Genomic DNA, 14805 nt, shown 5'->3' with positions numbered 1-14805 from the left:
ATGCAGCACTTAAGCGTTTTGGGGAGTTGGAAGAATTAACGTTTTTAAACCAGAATTCAGAAGAAATGTTTTGTGAGAAGCATTTTAAGAAAAACTATCTAGTAAACTAAAACGACAGATTTGTCGCCCGGTTGCCCATTTTCAATAAAGAGTTAGGCGTCTCCAAACCTTTGGCTATTTCCCGTCTTCTATCCAGGGAAAGAAAGTTTAATTTAGATAAAGAGCTTAAAATGCAATACAAGTTCATGCAAGAATACGAAGCTTTAAATCATATGGCTCTAATTGTTCAGACCGAAGAAAATAATCAGGTATATTATCAACCGCATCATGCTGTTGTAAAATCGAGTATCTGTACCACTTCGTGTAGTATTTGATGGATCATATAAACTTAAACATTCAACTTCTTTTACCTCAGTTTTAGGGGTAGATGCAACACTACAACGAGATATACAGGGTGATTCAGAATTTATCATCAATATTTGGTGGGGAGGTAGAAAATAGGAAAAGAAGGAGATTTTAGATAGGAAAGTATGGGCGCAGATGAACGCATGGTGATGTAGAGGGCGTTGTTTGTACACAACTTCCATACATAAGCACAGCTGTTTGACGTGTGAAGCCAGTCGTCATTCGACTAGGTGACTTTTCAGAAGTAACATGAACCGGTATACGTGGAATGAACTTTCAGATGTGCATGTAAATGCCAGGCATATTCCAGAAGGTCGGGTTGTCCATGCAACGCCGTTGTGAGTCCTGCATTCTATCACACGGTGAGCAGTTCGAGAACCTCTTGTAAGTCTGTAAAACCGATGCCAAGAAATGTTACATGTAAGATAATAAATGTTTTTTTCCTTACTACTTCCTTTTTATGTGTTCTTTCCATTATTGAGCTGAAGTCATTTTGCCCTACTATATGGCATATGCGCCCATGCATTCCTATATGAAATCTTCCTTCTTTTCCTATTCCCTACCTCCCCACCAAATATTGATGATTAATTCTGAATCACCCTGTATTTTCAATATTGCTTAATTTTCGTATATTTAAAATAGCTTTTTCTGCTGACATAGAAAAAAGCACCGCCAAATTTTAGTAGATAATAACGTTCGCTATCTGTTAAGAATTGTTTGGAGAGAATCAGTTAATTAAAAAATGTAGGCATATAAATTATCTACAGTTACTTATGGCACTGCATATGCCCCATTCTTAGCGACTGTTTATGGAAGATTGCTTTGGATTCAGAACAGAATCATCCTCATGTGTCTTCCGTTATTAAAAACAATTCATAGGTAGATGATTGTTTATCTGGATCAAATAATTTAGAGGAAGCAGTTGACCTACGCTCTAAGCTTTCGCAGTTGTTAGAGAAACGTGGATTTAATTTGAGGAAATGGAGATGAAACTATTCTGATCTTCTCGAAAATTTGTCCATTGATAGCCAGCAAGAAAGTGACCTGGAAGTTCACTCAGATGATTGTGCCTGAACTTTAGAGTTCTTTTGAAACTCTACAGAAGACATATTTTTATTTAACATTTCTTTTAGTAATTTAACATTTATTTAACATTTCTTTTAATAGTTTTGGGACTGAAATTACTAAAAGAATGTTCATTTCCCAATCATGTAAGATCTTTGACCTCTTGGCTTGCAACATTTTCAACAATCAAGTTGAAAATGTTTGTACAAACCTAATGTCTCTAAAAACCTAATCATTCTGATGTGTCTAATTTAGATGCTTTGACTCCATCTCATTTTTAACTTGTATCTATTCTTAATTAAATGATCTATTCTTAATGCAATAGCAAGGGTGGGAGCACGCTTGGATATGTATTTAATATCTGCATTTCCTTTTTATGAATGGCAACAATATTTATATTTTACGTTTATTTTTCTGGTTAGAAAATAAAACAGTATAGCTTTCTTAGTTGCACTGTGCTGCAGGCAATTTTTTGCTTAATAATACTTCATGTTTTAGAATGTTCAGTTTGTCTATGTCGTGTCTATATTATAGCTTATTATATACTATTCGTTTAGTCCAGTATCAGAAATAACTGTCAATTTCTTCTTGTTCATCTGTCATAGATAATGAAGAGATCTTTACGCATCAGTAGTTCGTAAAAATATACTGTACTGCCATAATCATCGAGGGTTTTCTGTAAAGAAACTTATCAAACACTCGATCCATCAGTATTAGTTAATCCTTCACATATCGTAGACAAGATTTATTAAAATAGATAGGTTCTCATTATGATTTATTGCAATAAATGAGTAACTCTTTATGAGGACAACTGTATTTATACCACCGCCCGTGAACTTATTCACATTCGGGGAATGGCACAAAGTACCAGATAAAGTCACACGAATATGACATTAATCACACCTCCTGGGCCCGGGGTCCCCCATTCCCGGGATACCAACACTTTTAAGCTCCCTCTGCTAAACACTCAAGTTTAGCTGAACTCACCGCTAAACACGGACCAGTCAGAGCCACCGTCCCGGCCGGACCGAGACCACGGTGGGTTGTCAGATGGCAACTTGGAGCGATGACTGGCCGTGCATTTTGGCTACCTGCCAGCACTACGTTGGATGCGCCTCTCCTTAGGCTTTACATGGAATGCCAAGGATAGCAGTGACCAGACTCTCAATGGTTCAGTTTGCTATTTGGCTACCAATACCCGGGTGGATGAGGACTTACACCTCCCGGCCCATGAAGAGTGAGTATAGGACCCACCCCATGAACCATCGGGAACCGCCAAGTTCATAAATTTTATACCCTGTGGCCGAGACTGCCTAGGTACAGATCCTAGCCAATACTGCATAGAGCGCTCTGCGTTGACCCCCGGAGGGATTTATGAGGACAAGCCTTACATTTCATCCTCGATTATTTTCCTCGTTATCCTTTTCGAACCACGAGAAGAAATTCGAATCTAGTCAGTTCTTTCACTGGCAGTCGAAAAGCGAGCCATTTAGGAGGGTAACTATTTGAATCATCTCTCCTCCGCCGGGTTTTATGTATAAAGAGTTTGTTACGAGTTTGAAATATCTGTAAGGAAAATCTCTGTTTCAAAATGCAGAGATTTTCGTTAGTGAAAACAAAATAAAAATTTTATATTTTCTAACTCCAATCAGCCATCATGAAGAAAATTAGGCTTTTTTAGGTTCGAAATGAAACCTACTCATGTACCAACACACATTGATATTTAGTGACCATGTGGTGTATAAGCATCGGTAAAGTAAAATATTAATTCCGATTCTTAAGAATAATTGTACTACATGAGTGAAAATTATTTTCCTCGTCGACGTAGTAAAAATACAGCATGTATAGAGCAAAATTTTACCGATGGAAATAGAGTAGCGAAATTATTCTGTTGTCATCGATAGTGTTAATGATTACCTCGTTTAAAGCCAAATCGATCGCCGTCGAATAAGATGAACCCTGTAAATTTCTTCCTTGTATTTAAGTGACTGAGACCTGTTCAACAAGTAACCAAGAGTTTGTATTTTAATTTAAAAGAATTGATTTCTCCTAACATCCTTCATTTAGTCTAATAACTATTTTGCTATGTGAAAGAGTGATTTCTCTTCAATGGTGCTACAACGTTCTGAGTAAGCAAACGAAAATTTCAAGCACGTCATTAATTTATAGGATTATTGTTAACAGAACTCAGTAGTCTTTAACGGCCTATAATATTAGTGTTATAAATCCTCTGCAAATTTTCTATTATGTAATTAATTTAATTGTGTTAATTTCGGCTCTTTAATTAGATCTACCAGTAAGTGTGTTGAAAAAGAAACAGTGGAAAGGCACGGAATATTGCATGTATTCACAAATGAATTCTGATTAACATTCTTAAGAAATGTTAACAAGGTCACACAAATTTCGTGTTTATAGGAAACGATCTTTTGTTCATATTTCTTTAAACAGTGATAAGTAAACAAGTATCGTGCAAGGCCATCAGATTTGGACTAACTGAATCAACAATACAGGTACGAGAAGTAAAGTGCATTTAAAAAAAAACATCGATTTTAATCAATGGGCGGAAGAGCATTGCCCCTTCCTGGAACATCGAGTTTGTGGCTATCTACAAGCCATCTGCTCTTTTTTAGACGTCAAAACCAAATAAAAAAGTAGCCACTCAACCGTTCTGTAGAAAAGTACCACTCCGAAAGCTGCTGGAAACATTTAACCCGAAAAGCGGTTACAGAAAGAAATTTCGATAAATATGCCCGGATAATTTTTCGTTAATTGATTTAGATTTACATACAGACTCATTTTCATAACTATTTCAACAAAAGACTTGAAAAAAATAGGTTTGGAATAAAATTTTCTGGCAAGAGCTTCTTGTTTGAAATGGGAATTATTGTCCGCTACTTTTAAATTTATTCTTTCAAAATATCAGATGTGAACAAGCAATGAATTGACCGACATGTCTTTGCGCTTTCCGGAGAGAAATATTTCTTTTCCATAATTCAAAAACTTTGTGAAAAGCATTCTACAAAATAAACACAATTATTATTCTGAAGAGTTAAAACCGTCAGTCATTACTTCTGCATGTGAAGATAGCTCCAAATGAATACCTCAAAAGAGGTACGTAATGTTTTTAATGTTTCTAAAGTTAAACCATACACAGTGTAAAGCTATTAGATTATTTTGAAGCAGTAGATGGGAAAAATGAGCAATGTCCTCACCGGGACTGGAACCTGGACCTCTTGAATACGCGTCGATTGTGCTACTGTTACACCACGGAAGGCATACAGAAAGGATGGAGAAAATACCTTACAACAGTGCTCGCAAAAGTGTTCGTATATTTTAAGAATCTGTAAAAAAAGCGCTGTAGCTCAGAACTGAATTCGAATATAAAGCCCAGAACTTTTTCATGTCATCTACACGCGATTTTGAATAAACCTAAGTGTTTTTTTAATACTGACTTGTTTTCTTTTTCTGAAATTGAAAACTGTAAAGAGGCATCACAAAAGTGATCCAATTATAAGGTATTTCTCCCGCCTTTCTAGCGTGCCTTCGTGGTGTAGTGGCTCTGCACGATGGGCCGATATTCTAGAGGTCCCTGTTTCGATTCCCGGAGAAGGTGATTGCTCATTTTTCAACTTGCCTGCTTCCAAAAAATACCTAAGGTCTCTACAGTATATACCGAAATATTTTCGTAAAATTCATAAAAAAATTATCATCTGCACCGTTTTTTTTTATTTTTGCATTTTGATGACGCTTAAAAATTCGCTTGGCTTAACTCTTTGCTTGTTTATTTCGTTATATTTTAATTAATACTTAAAAATGGGGCGTTATGGTAAGAAAACCACAAATTTCATTCGAAAATTGATAATTATCCTAAGGATGGTAAATCGATCTGGGATCATTCCGAAAATAAAGAAAGAAGTTGTCCGGCAAAGTTTGTCACGTCAACTCAACGTCAGAGATTTATACTCGTAGTTAGAACATTTGTGAAACATCCACATTTAAGTGCTGTAAATATTTCTACAGAATTTACTGAAAAATGAGGAACTTAATTCCAAGAACTTAATTGCAAAAAGTAAAGCATGGCGGTGGAGGTGTCCTTGTGTGTGGGGGGTGTATATCAGCCTCAGGATTGAGGTAATTTAGTATTTATTGATGGTATAATGAACCACGCTCTTTATTTAAACATTTTAAAACATAATTTAAAATTATCCGTCCAAAATTTGGGTGTTGGAAACAACTTTAGTTTTAATCAGGGTAACAATTCTAAGCACACGGCCCTCAATTTTTATCTTTAGTGTGTCTGTATTTGTCCACAGGTTCTGAAAATACCAACTCAGTCACTAGGTTAAAACACGACAGAACGCGTGTGGAGATAATTAAAGGTTAGAGCACGAAGACACAACATGAAAACGAAAACCAAGCTAAAAACAGGAATGATGGAAGAATGGAGTAATATTGATGCTGATATTTCCGAAAAAAATGGTGAACTCTAAGCCCAGACGTTTGAAAGCTGTCATAAGTGCTACAATATATCCTACAAAATACTAATTAACATAAATACTGCAATACTTACTAAAATGCGTGCATTTCTTTAAGGTGTACGAAGACTTTTGTAAGGTAATTTTTCTGTTGCTTTCTGATTACTGATTCTCCCCAAAAAACCTTTTACTATGCTCATAAAATAACTAATATATTTTTGATAAGGGAAATTTATAGACATCATTAAAATATTCTTATTCTCAATTATTAATTTTTATTAATGGATAAAGCTATATTCCCCCGAAACTCTTCACTCTCACTCACCGAAACCAAAAGCGTACGAAATATTAAAAAAGGATTTTTTATATTTTCAAAATTAATTAAAGAGTCCCTAAAACGTTCTAAAAATATAAACACGCTTTGTAGATTTGCTTAGTTATTATCATCGACATTATGCAAGCACTATTTTTACTTCCTTGTACGAAATAAAGTATTGTAATCACAAAAAATTCCGGTTGTCATATTTCAACGAAAATATCCATTTTGACTGCTCTAGAATCCATTTGAACGATATTTTTGCGTGAAATCTGTACGTTCGGACACAATAAAGAATTCTTTTTCCAAAAACGGATTGATTAATGGATTTAAAGTGGATTCAGAAGGGATTTTTATGACGTCTGTACGCACGTTATTTCGCACAGCTCAAAAACGAGTAGCCTGAGAACGTTGAAATTTTGTATACAGAGATGCTATAGCATGTAGATGAGCACCTTCCTTCTAGGTTGTAATCGACAGCACCAAAAGTATATAAATATATGTATCTATATACCAACTCTGTTACCCGCCTCGGTGAGCTAGGATTTTTTTTTCTTATTATGTTGATAAATTATGGATTTTGTACTTCAAAAGTGATCGTTCTTATGTTCCGGTTAAGGTTTCTATGCCTTAAATTAATTTGCATGGAATAGTTACAGAATTGTCAAGAATTTAAAAGTTGTTTAAGTTCCACTAAGCCTAAACTTCAGTATCATTTTGCCCAGTGGAGTCGAAAGTTTTGCGTACCAAAAATTTTGTCTTTCTGCGTAATTTTAATTAATTTAAAGTCTAATTTTAGTTTCTGTTTCGTATTTTATGTTATACTCTATTCTACAATTTTTAATGAAAATGTTTTGAAATTTTATGTATTTCTGTAATTTTTCTGGTTTGCAATGCATGAATTTTATATTTGATTGAAAAATAATATTTATTTCTTCTTTACCTTACATAGTTAATTTAATTGCATTAATTTTGATATTTTTTATCTTAATCATTCCATAATTAATTCGCTACTTCTTTTGAATCCAGATTTGGAACAGTCAACACCTGTAAAACTGACTTCCCAGTATTAGCGTAAGCATGCAACAAAGTTAACATACAGGCTTGGTCTGTTAATCCATTGGTCACAAATAGTACGCGGACCGAATGCAAGCAGCTGACAGACTGATTTTTTTTTAGCCGAAAGGAGCGTTAGCTCAGAAGGGCTATTAATTTCGTTTTGGCATTTTGCGTCGGTTCACTATAATTAGAGAACCACTTTTTAAATTGTTGCCACCAAATTTTACCTCCCTGTATTACATTTAAAGAAATTAAATAATGAAGAGTCTGCATAAATCAGCGGTGCCCAACCTTGTGCTCGCCAGCCCGATTAGGCACTATGAACAAAAAATATTTTTAAAATAACCAATCATTTATATTTCTTAATTGTTAAAGTATGGTAAGCATTTATAGTGATAAGAGATATCTTGCAAGACGTTGATTGCTGACTCATGAACTTGATAGCGAACATGGAATCTTATTGCTTCATTCCGATGTTAGATGGCTCAGCAGGGGAAAAGTACTTCAACGATTTGCAGAACTTCTTTAGCCAATAAAGTAGTTTTTGGAATCCGGAAACGAAAGTTGTAAAGAATTGGACGATAATAATTAGTTATCCGATTCGTATTCTCTCACGGATATAACAGCTAAACTGAAAAAACTGAAAGAAGATCTGCAGGGAAAAGAAAAAATCCTTTTTCAATTGACTGGGACTGTAACTGCTTTTCAGATAAAGTTAAATTTGTGGATAAATGAGATGAAAGAAAATAATTTCACTCATTTTCAGAATTTATCAAGCCATATTAAAAACCACAAGGCAATTGAAACAGAGAAATGCTCGGAAAACCTAAATGCACTGAAAAATAATTTTGAACTCCGCTTCTTTGATTTCCATAAAGTTCAACCAATATTATTATTCATCTCAAACCCATTTGCCGAAATTAATATTTCAGATGTATCATATAAGATTGGAAATATGTTTAACAAAAATGTTGATGTTTTGAAAACGTGCTCTCGAATGCTCAAATTGCGCTCGCAAGAGGCCAAAGGTTGGGCACCACTGTCATAAATGTATGTATGTTTCTCGCATTGTGATAAAACAACGGTACCTAGAATCATCAAATTTTGAATAACGAATGTCTCCACCCGAATATGGGCATCTGGAAGCCCAAATTTGGAATTTGGAATTTGTTTTGTTATCTATTAGTTTTTGAAAGAGACTCGACGGTTTCAAAGCAACACTGTACGGGAGAAAAACATTTTTATCCCCGGTGCGCGAGACTGTGTATCGGGTAAAGATATGCTAATTCTAAAGATATGCTCTTTTAAATATTTTCGCGATGTTACTGTTAGATTGAATTTTTTTGTTTAAGTGCGAAGAAGATGATATTTAATAAATAAAGGTAACACATAAAACGTTAGAAAAACGCCGCTTTGGGGCGTAATATAAAATCTGAAAACTTTCTGATTTTTTTTTTTTTTTTTCCCAAACTGAAACTTTTTTTTAGTAAAACAAATTTTTAATTAAATTTTTTATTTTATTTACTAAATATTATCAAAATATGTATAAACGGTAATAATAATGCACAAAAAGTCCAATTTGTATTTATTTTCTGTTTGAAATGTAAAGTCTGTGATTAGGAAGAAATTCTTTTGATTAAAATTTAAAGGTCCAAAGTACTGGTAGTTAAATTTTAGACTGATATTTATTTCAAATAATTCTAATATCTTGATTTAATTACTAAAAAACAAATATTTCAAGTGGGATCAAACTTGAGAATAAATAGTGCCAAATCATTCTTTTTATGTGTTTCTTTGACGCATAGAAGAAAAATACATACATTTCTATGTGAATGATTGTAAACATTTTTATCTCTTACTAGCAGCATATGGTTCTTGTTTTCGACTCATAAGTTTTTTGCAGTTTGCTAATTTGGAGGGCCCTGTCTTGAAAACAAAAGTAAAGCTCGTTTCTTGCAGAGCAATGAAAATATTGCTGTCACAAACTGTAAGTTTAAAAATATTTATCAATTGAAACAAAAAAACTGAAAGAAAAATGCTTAGAATAGGAGACAATATCTGCCAGACGAGCTCTGTCAAGAAAAATAAAAAACCTTCTAGTCAACATTTTTACATGTTCTTTTCGTCCCTATACTTGTATTTAGAAAATTTTTGAGCTCATTGTAAAGAATAGAATACAAAATGTTTGAAATTTGACAAAACAAATTGATCAAGGTATTTGGTATTAAAACTGAGAATCATATTCAGAGGCCGTACACAAATGGAAGAGGTTCCATTTGTACGTAGCTAAACGTAGATTTTGTTTAGTAATAGGTTTCTGATTTTAAGATATTACTTGATATTAATTATTGCAAAAAGTATTAATCAGTGTTGTGATAATTTAATTTTAGTTTAACCAACAATTTATTTTAATTTGGTTCTTTACTGTCTTTTATTAGTTCAACTCGTTCGTTTAAGAAAGTTCATCCAAATTTTATGTGGCAAGCACTGGGTTTATAAGTGAGTCTTATTTAAATAAAGAAAAAAAAAATAGAAAAAAGAAAGCGAAGAAAAGAAAATAAGCTCTAAATAAGCAAGATTCACAGTTGGTTGATGGTCAACTATGTCTGTGTGAGAGAATCCAGCAGAATAACTGTCCAATGAAGCTGCTGCAAGAAGCTGCAATTCAAATTCTGAGCGCGTTATATCTCTAGAAAATTATGGTTATTATTAAAGTAAACTGAATTGTGAAATCATCAAGATTAATTATTTTTTACACTGATGTCAGATCAATTGGACCTTTACCTCGTAATAGTTAACTTAAGACCTCAAATAGAGACCTAAAAAAGCTAATTTGATTTTATTCATTGTTTCTGTTTGAATGAATATTGCATTGCATTCCCTTCACCAAAATGCATGATAAGGGATACTTTTGATACCTTTAAAACTCACTTACAGCTAGCTAGCTGTAAGGAGATTTTGTTATACAGAAGTAGTTCAAGTTTAATGCAGATGTCATAATATTTTTTTTTTCAAAACGGTGTTATTATTCACAGGTGCGGAATTCTTTATGCATGAAAGCTTCAGTATTATCATGTAACCAATCGTAATATTATTTGCATTAATTAAAAAGAGAAAATATTTGTACTTCAATGCATTTTTGTACTTCTAAAGAAATAAAATTTCATGAGAATAACAGATTTTTAGACTTAACATAACAGATTTAAAATTTATAAATTGTTTGTGTGAAATTCGGCATACCATATATATCAAAATTATAAATTAAAGACACGAGAATATCACTTAACAGTATCATAGAATGTCATTTAAGAGAGGGAAATCTACCTTGATTTATTATAACTTATTTGCTAACGGCTGGTCAAAGCAAGATGGGTCAGTTTTTGTCTTATGAGAGTTAAATTGTTTGTGATTTTTTTTTATAACGAGTATAAAAATTTCCTAACATAAGCATAGGAAACGATGAAACTTATAAAAAGCTAGGTTTTGTTATATTTACAAAACTAATGTTTTTAAGTTTAAAATGCCCAAATCTGAATTCTGGCATCATTTAAAACATTTTTCTAAATGGAAGTCTATGTCTTGGACCAACGATTGCACATATGAAGACCGAGTAACGACTTCTGACAACATAGTGTATATATATATATATATATATATATATATGTATGCAAGATATATATATATATGCAACGTATATATATTTATATATATGCAACGTATATATATGTATATATATATATATGTATGCAAGATATATATATATATATGCAACGTATATATATTTATATATATATTTACTAAAGAAATTAGGAAAACCTTTTTTCGAACTGAATTTTAGATCATTCAACATTATAAATATATATACACACACACCTATGTGATTTAAAATCCTTTAAAATTTGAGTTCTTTCAAAATCTTTATTACTTTCTTGTGCTGTATTTTTAATACCCTAGTATCAACGTGATTTTTAATTAAATACGAACATCTTCAGTTTTACTCCAGTTAATTGGAAATAGATTATAATTTATAAATTAAACGCTTATTAACCTCATTTCCTTTAAACGTCATAGTAAAAATTTAGTTTGTATTGGCAAAATACACCTGCCCATAACTGGGCTGATAACTATTGACCTTTTTAAAGACCTAAACGACATCTTAATCATATTTCAATTACATAGTTTTAAACCTCAATTTCCAAGTTTTATTAAAATAATTTCAATAAACGACAATATAATGTGCTTCTGTGCAAAATTCAGCAGCGCCGCGGTCAAGCAATATTGCAAGTAACTCATTTTGAGAAATGTTTGCGAAAAACCGATTTTTCCGATTACCATTATTCAAGAGAGACGACGGTGACAGTTGCAACCTGCCGCCAACACATTCGAAAATCACCACTAGGGGGATGGGCTTGCTAGAGGCGAATGATCCTATAATACATTCTGCGCTGGCGTGCGGGTGCCACTAGTTAACGAAGTTTCCAACCACATCCCTTTCTTAGTGACTGGAACTAAAAGCATTTTTCGCCTTAGTCAACTAACTGTAAATCGGTGGCTTATCTTTTGTCTATGGAAATTTTTTAGATACATTTATCGCTATGTGATTCGTTCGGAAACAAAACTTTTGGTAAGTGAGTATAAAATAATATTTTTGCATTAAATGAATTAATCAATCATAAATTCCTTAATTAGGATATTTTAGCCAAAAACTTAATCATTTTTACATTCTACTGAGCATGAATTGGCAGGGCAATTTTAATTCCTCCCCTTCCCCCCACACAAGAAAAAGTACTTTTTGATTCATAAAATAATACACATAATTTTACATAAATTTAATTTATTTAAAAATTATTATTTATCTAACAGTTTGTTAATACTTATGTATTAATAAAGTGTTTTGAAAAAAAAAAAAAAGTAAGAACGAAAAAGAACATTTTGTGATTAAATTTTATTTTTGAAAAAAGGAATAAAAGAATATATGTTTGTGTGTGTTAAATAATAAAACAGGAAATTAAGGATAATTTATTACATATGTTATTTAGGTATTCTTCTAAAATCACAATGTGATATTTGCGGACCCTATAAAGACACAGTTTTAAAATAAGAAAAGGAAAAGGTTAAAAGTATTTTTACGTGTAAATGTAAACATGCTGTTTTCGCGCATGAAATTTGATATTCTTATATTTGGCACCTTATTACTCGCAATATATATATATATACTTCGACAATATTCTTGCTCATAAAGTATCTTTAAAAACAAATACATAAATTTGCTGATCTCCACTTTTGGGTTGACTCCATGGGCATTTTCCTTGTTTTATTATGTTTAATATTTATATCAGCTAGTTTCCCTTAAAACTTCTTTCTTCTAGGAAAATGCCTCTCGTATGTTTTGCTGTAAAAAATTAAATAAACACGTAAGCATATAAGACAAAAATAATTTATTTTTAGTTATAAAATTTTTATTGTGTTTTATAATTTCCTTCATTTTCTGTTTAGTGTGTTTCTTCATGTGCAACATTTATACGAGCTAGTTTTTCCTAGAAAGTCCTCTACGAAATCATCCCTTACTTTACGCAGATGTAATCACGTGCTTTGCCATATTCATTTAAACTAAACCATTCCTTCTATTTCTAAAAAATTTGTTCTGTTGACTTTTATATAGATTATGTTTCATTTTATCATATTTATGCTGATTTCGTCAGTCATTTTAAACGTGATCGTGCAAACAATAACAAAAAAGTTATCTTTTGTTTTTTTATAATGTATGAATAGGCCATTCATTTTAACTCTTCATTTTCATAACCTTTTACATGCACTATTTGATTTTTGACTTACTGGTTATGCCTTGGTCTCTTGAGTATTTTATCTAGAAATTTCCTGACCTTGCGAAATATTTGTAAATATCATTTTCAGCATACTTATGTTTAAGAAAACACATTTTTTTTTGGGTAGATTTACTTATTATAAATAATTTTCACGTCCATACTTAAAAGACACAGTCTGTGTTACAAATGAAACGATGGAATATTTTCCGACTGGTCTCAGTTGGGAATAAAATTTCCCTCTAAGGTTCAGTTGGGAACAAAACTATTAAGGCCGTTTCGGGAACGGGTTCCATCTGCACTAAGCCAATTGCAAAACAGTAATAACTTTGTTAACTTCTCTGTACATCCGATAGCAAAGAGTTAATAATTTTGTTATTGTTACTAATCTTCTGATCTAAACATTACCTCTTTTTCTTCAACGCGATGAACTGATCGTGGTCAAGAGAAAGAGAATAGTGCCTGTGATCTTGAGAATCTTATAGATGATGGTACGAGTTTTTCCAACTCCCCACAATTAATATACCCCGCTTTAGTATAGCTTAATTAGATTGTACTCGAAAATGACATCCGATAATCTCTTAATATAATTTTCTGTCGTTAACTGTAAGTGATTATTTTCATAATCGAGAGATTTACATGCTTCGTACACTTAGTCATAAATATCTAATTCTTAACTTGGAATTCAAAACTTAACTCATGAGTGCGTTGTTATTACTGGTCTTAGTCCCAGAAACAAACTTTTCTCTAAAAAACATGTTATTCACTTATGTTTAGGCTTTTATGAAAAAAAAAGTATTATGCACTTATGTTTAGGCTTTTAGGAAGAGTAATGTTTTCATGGAAAGCACTTCTTTTAAGAATTTATCAGAAAAAAAATTGTTGCATGCTGTATTCTCTGCTAAATTTAGTTTCAGGTTTTCTATATTTTAAATTTTCCGCTCTCCATTAAAATTTTACGCTTTTTGCTCATACTCCTTCCATTAAAATATTTTTGATTCTGTCTGTTGATGCTGTTAGATTTTTGCGTGTTTTTCATTTAGGTATTTAGAATTTGCTTTACCTATATTTTTATTTATCTTTGCAAATATAGAACTTCTTTATATTTTTTGCACCTTGTAAAAAACTTGTTCCGTATATTCAGTTCATTTTATAACATGCGTTTGAACTCCTGGATGTATGATTTCGAAATGTGATTCCATCCTATACCCCCCCCCAATGAGCCGTGATCGCATGGGCTATACATTAACTATAAACATATGTTAACATTACGAATAATTGTTAAATATCGAAAATATATTTTAACTCATTTTGGTTTCTTTTATACTTTTATGGCTTTTATTTTAGGTGGAAAAGATGGTTACTTTGTAAGACTTATCTCTATTTTTCCACATACACTAACTTAGGTCCTACAATGAACCTGACGAATTCTCGCACAGGCGTGAATTAAATATCAACACAGAAGAAGAGTGCAAAATAACCCTTGCGTTACAAAACACCGTTCACTTGCGGCTATAACTAAACGTACACTAGAATACAAATGAAATCTGAAAAATAAACGATGCAAGAACGCACTTCAAAATTACTCCTAAGCGATGGACTCACAGAAAGCTAACCGGCGTGATACAAAACAAATAAGGCCATGAGGTTTACTAGAGTGACC

The 14805-nt window shown here is 32.4% G+C and overlaps 1 protein-coding gene across 5 annotated transcripts in view; it reads left to right on the top strand.

Annotated features, from left to right (window-relative positions):
* The window catches only part of LOC118197963 (uncharacterized), a 340325-nt gene that overhangs the window by 177835 nt on the left and 147685 nt on the right, over positions 1–14805 (top strand). For 4 of the 5 annotated variants that reach the window (XR_015041636.1, XM_085818291.1, XM_085818292.1 and 1 more), the window contains exon 1: positions 11777–11944. The exons of the other annotated variant lie outside the window; for it this stretch is intronic. The gene's annotated coding sequence lies outside the window, so the exon portion shown is untranslated. Of the gene's footprint in view, positions 1–11776; positions 11945–14805 lie in introns of those variants that run through there. 5 annotated transcript variants of the gene reach the window in all.

This window comes from Stegodyphus dumicola, chromosome 6 (assembly GCF_044657685.1).
Source record: "Stegodyphus dumicola isolate Sdum_Otavi_A_Nest chromosome 6, ASM4465768v1".
NCBI classification, from domain to species: domain Eukaryota; kingdom Metazoa; phylum Arthropoda; class Arachnida; order Araneae; family Eresidae; genus Stegodyphus; species Stegodyphus dumicola.
This window is presented reverse-complemented; position numbering and strand designations above follow the sequence as displayed.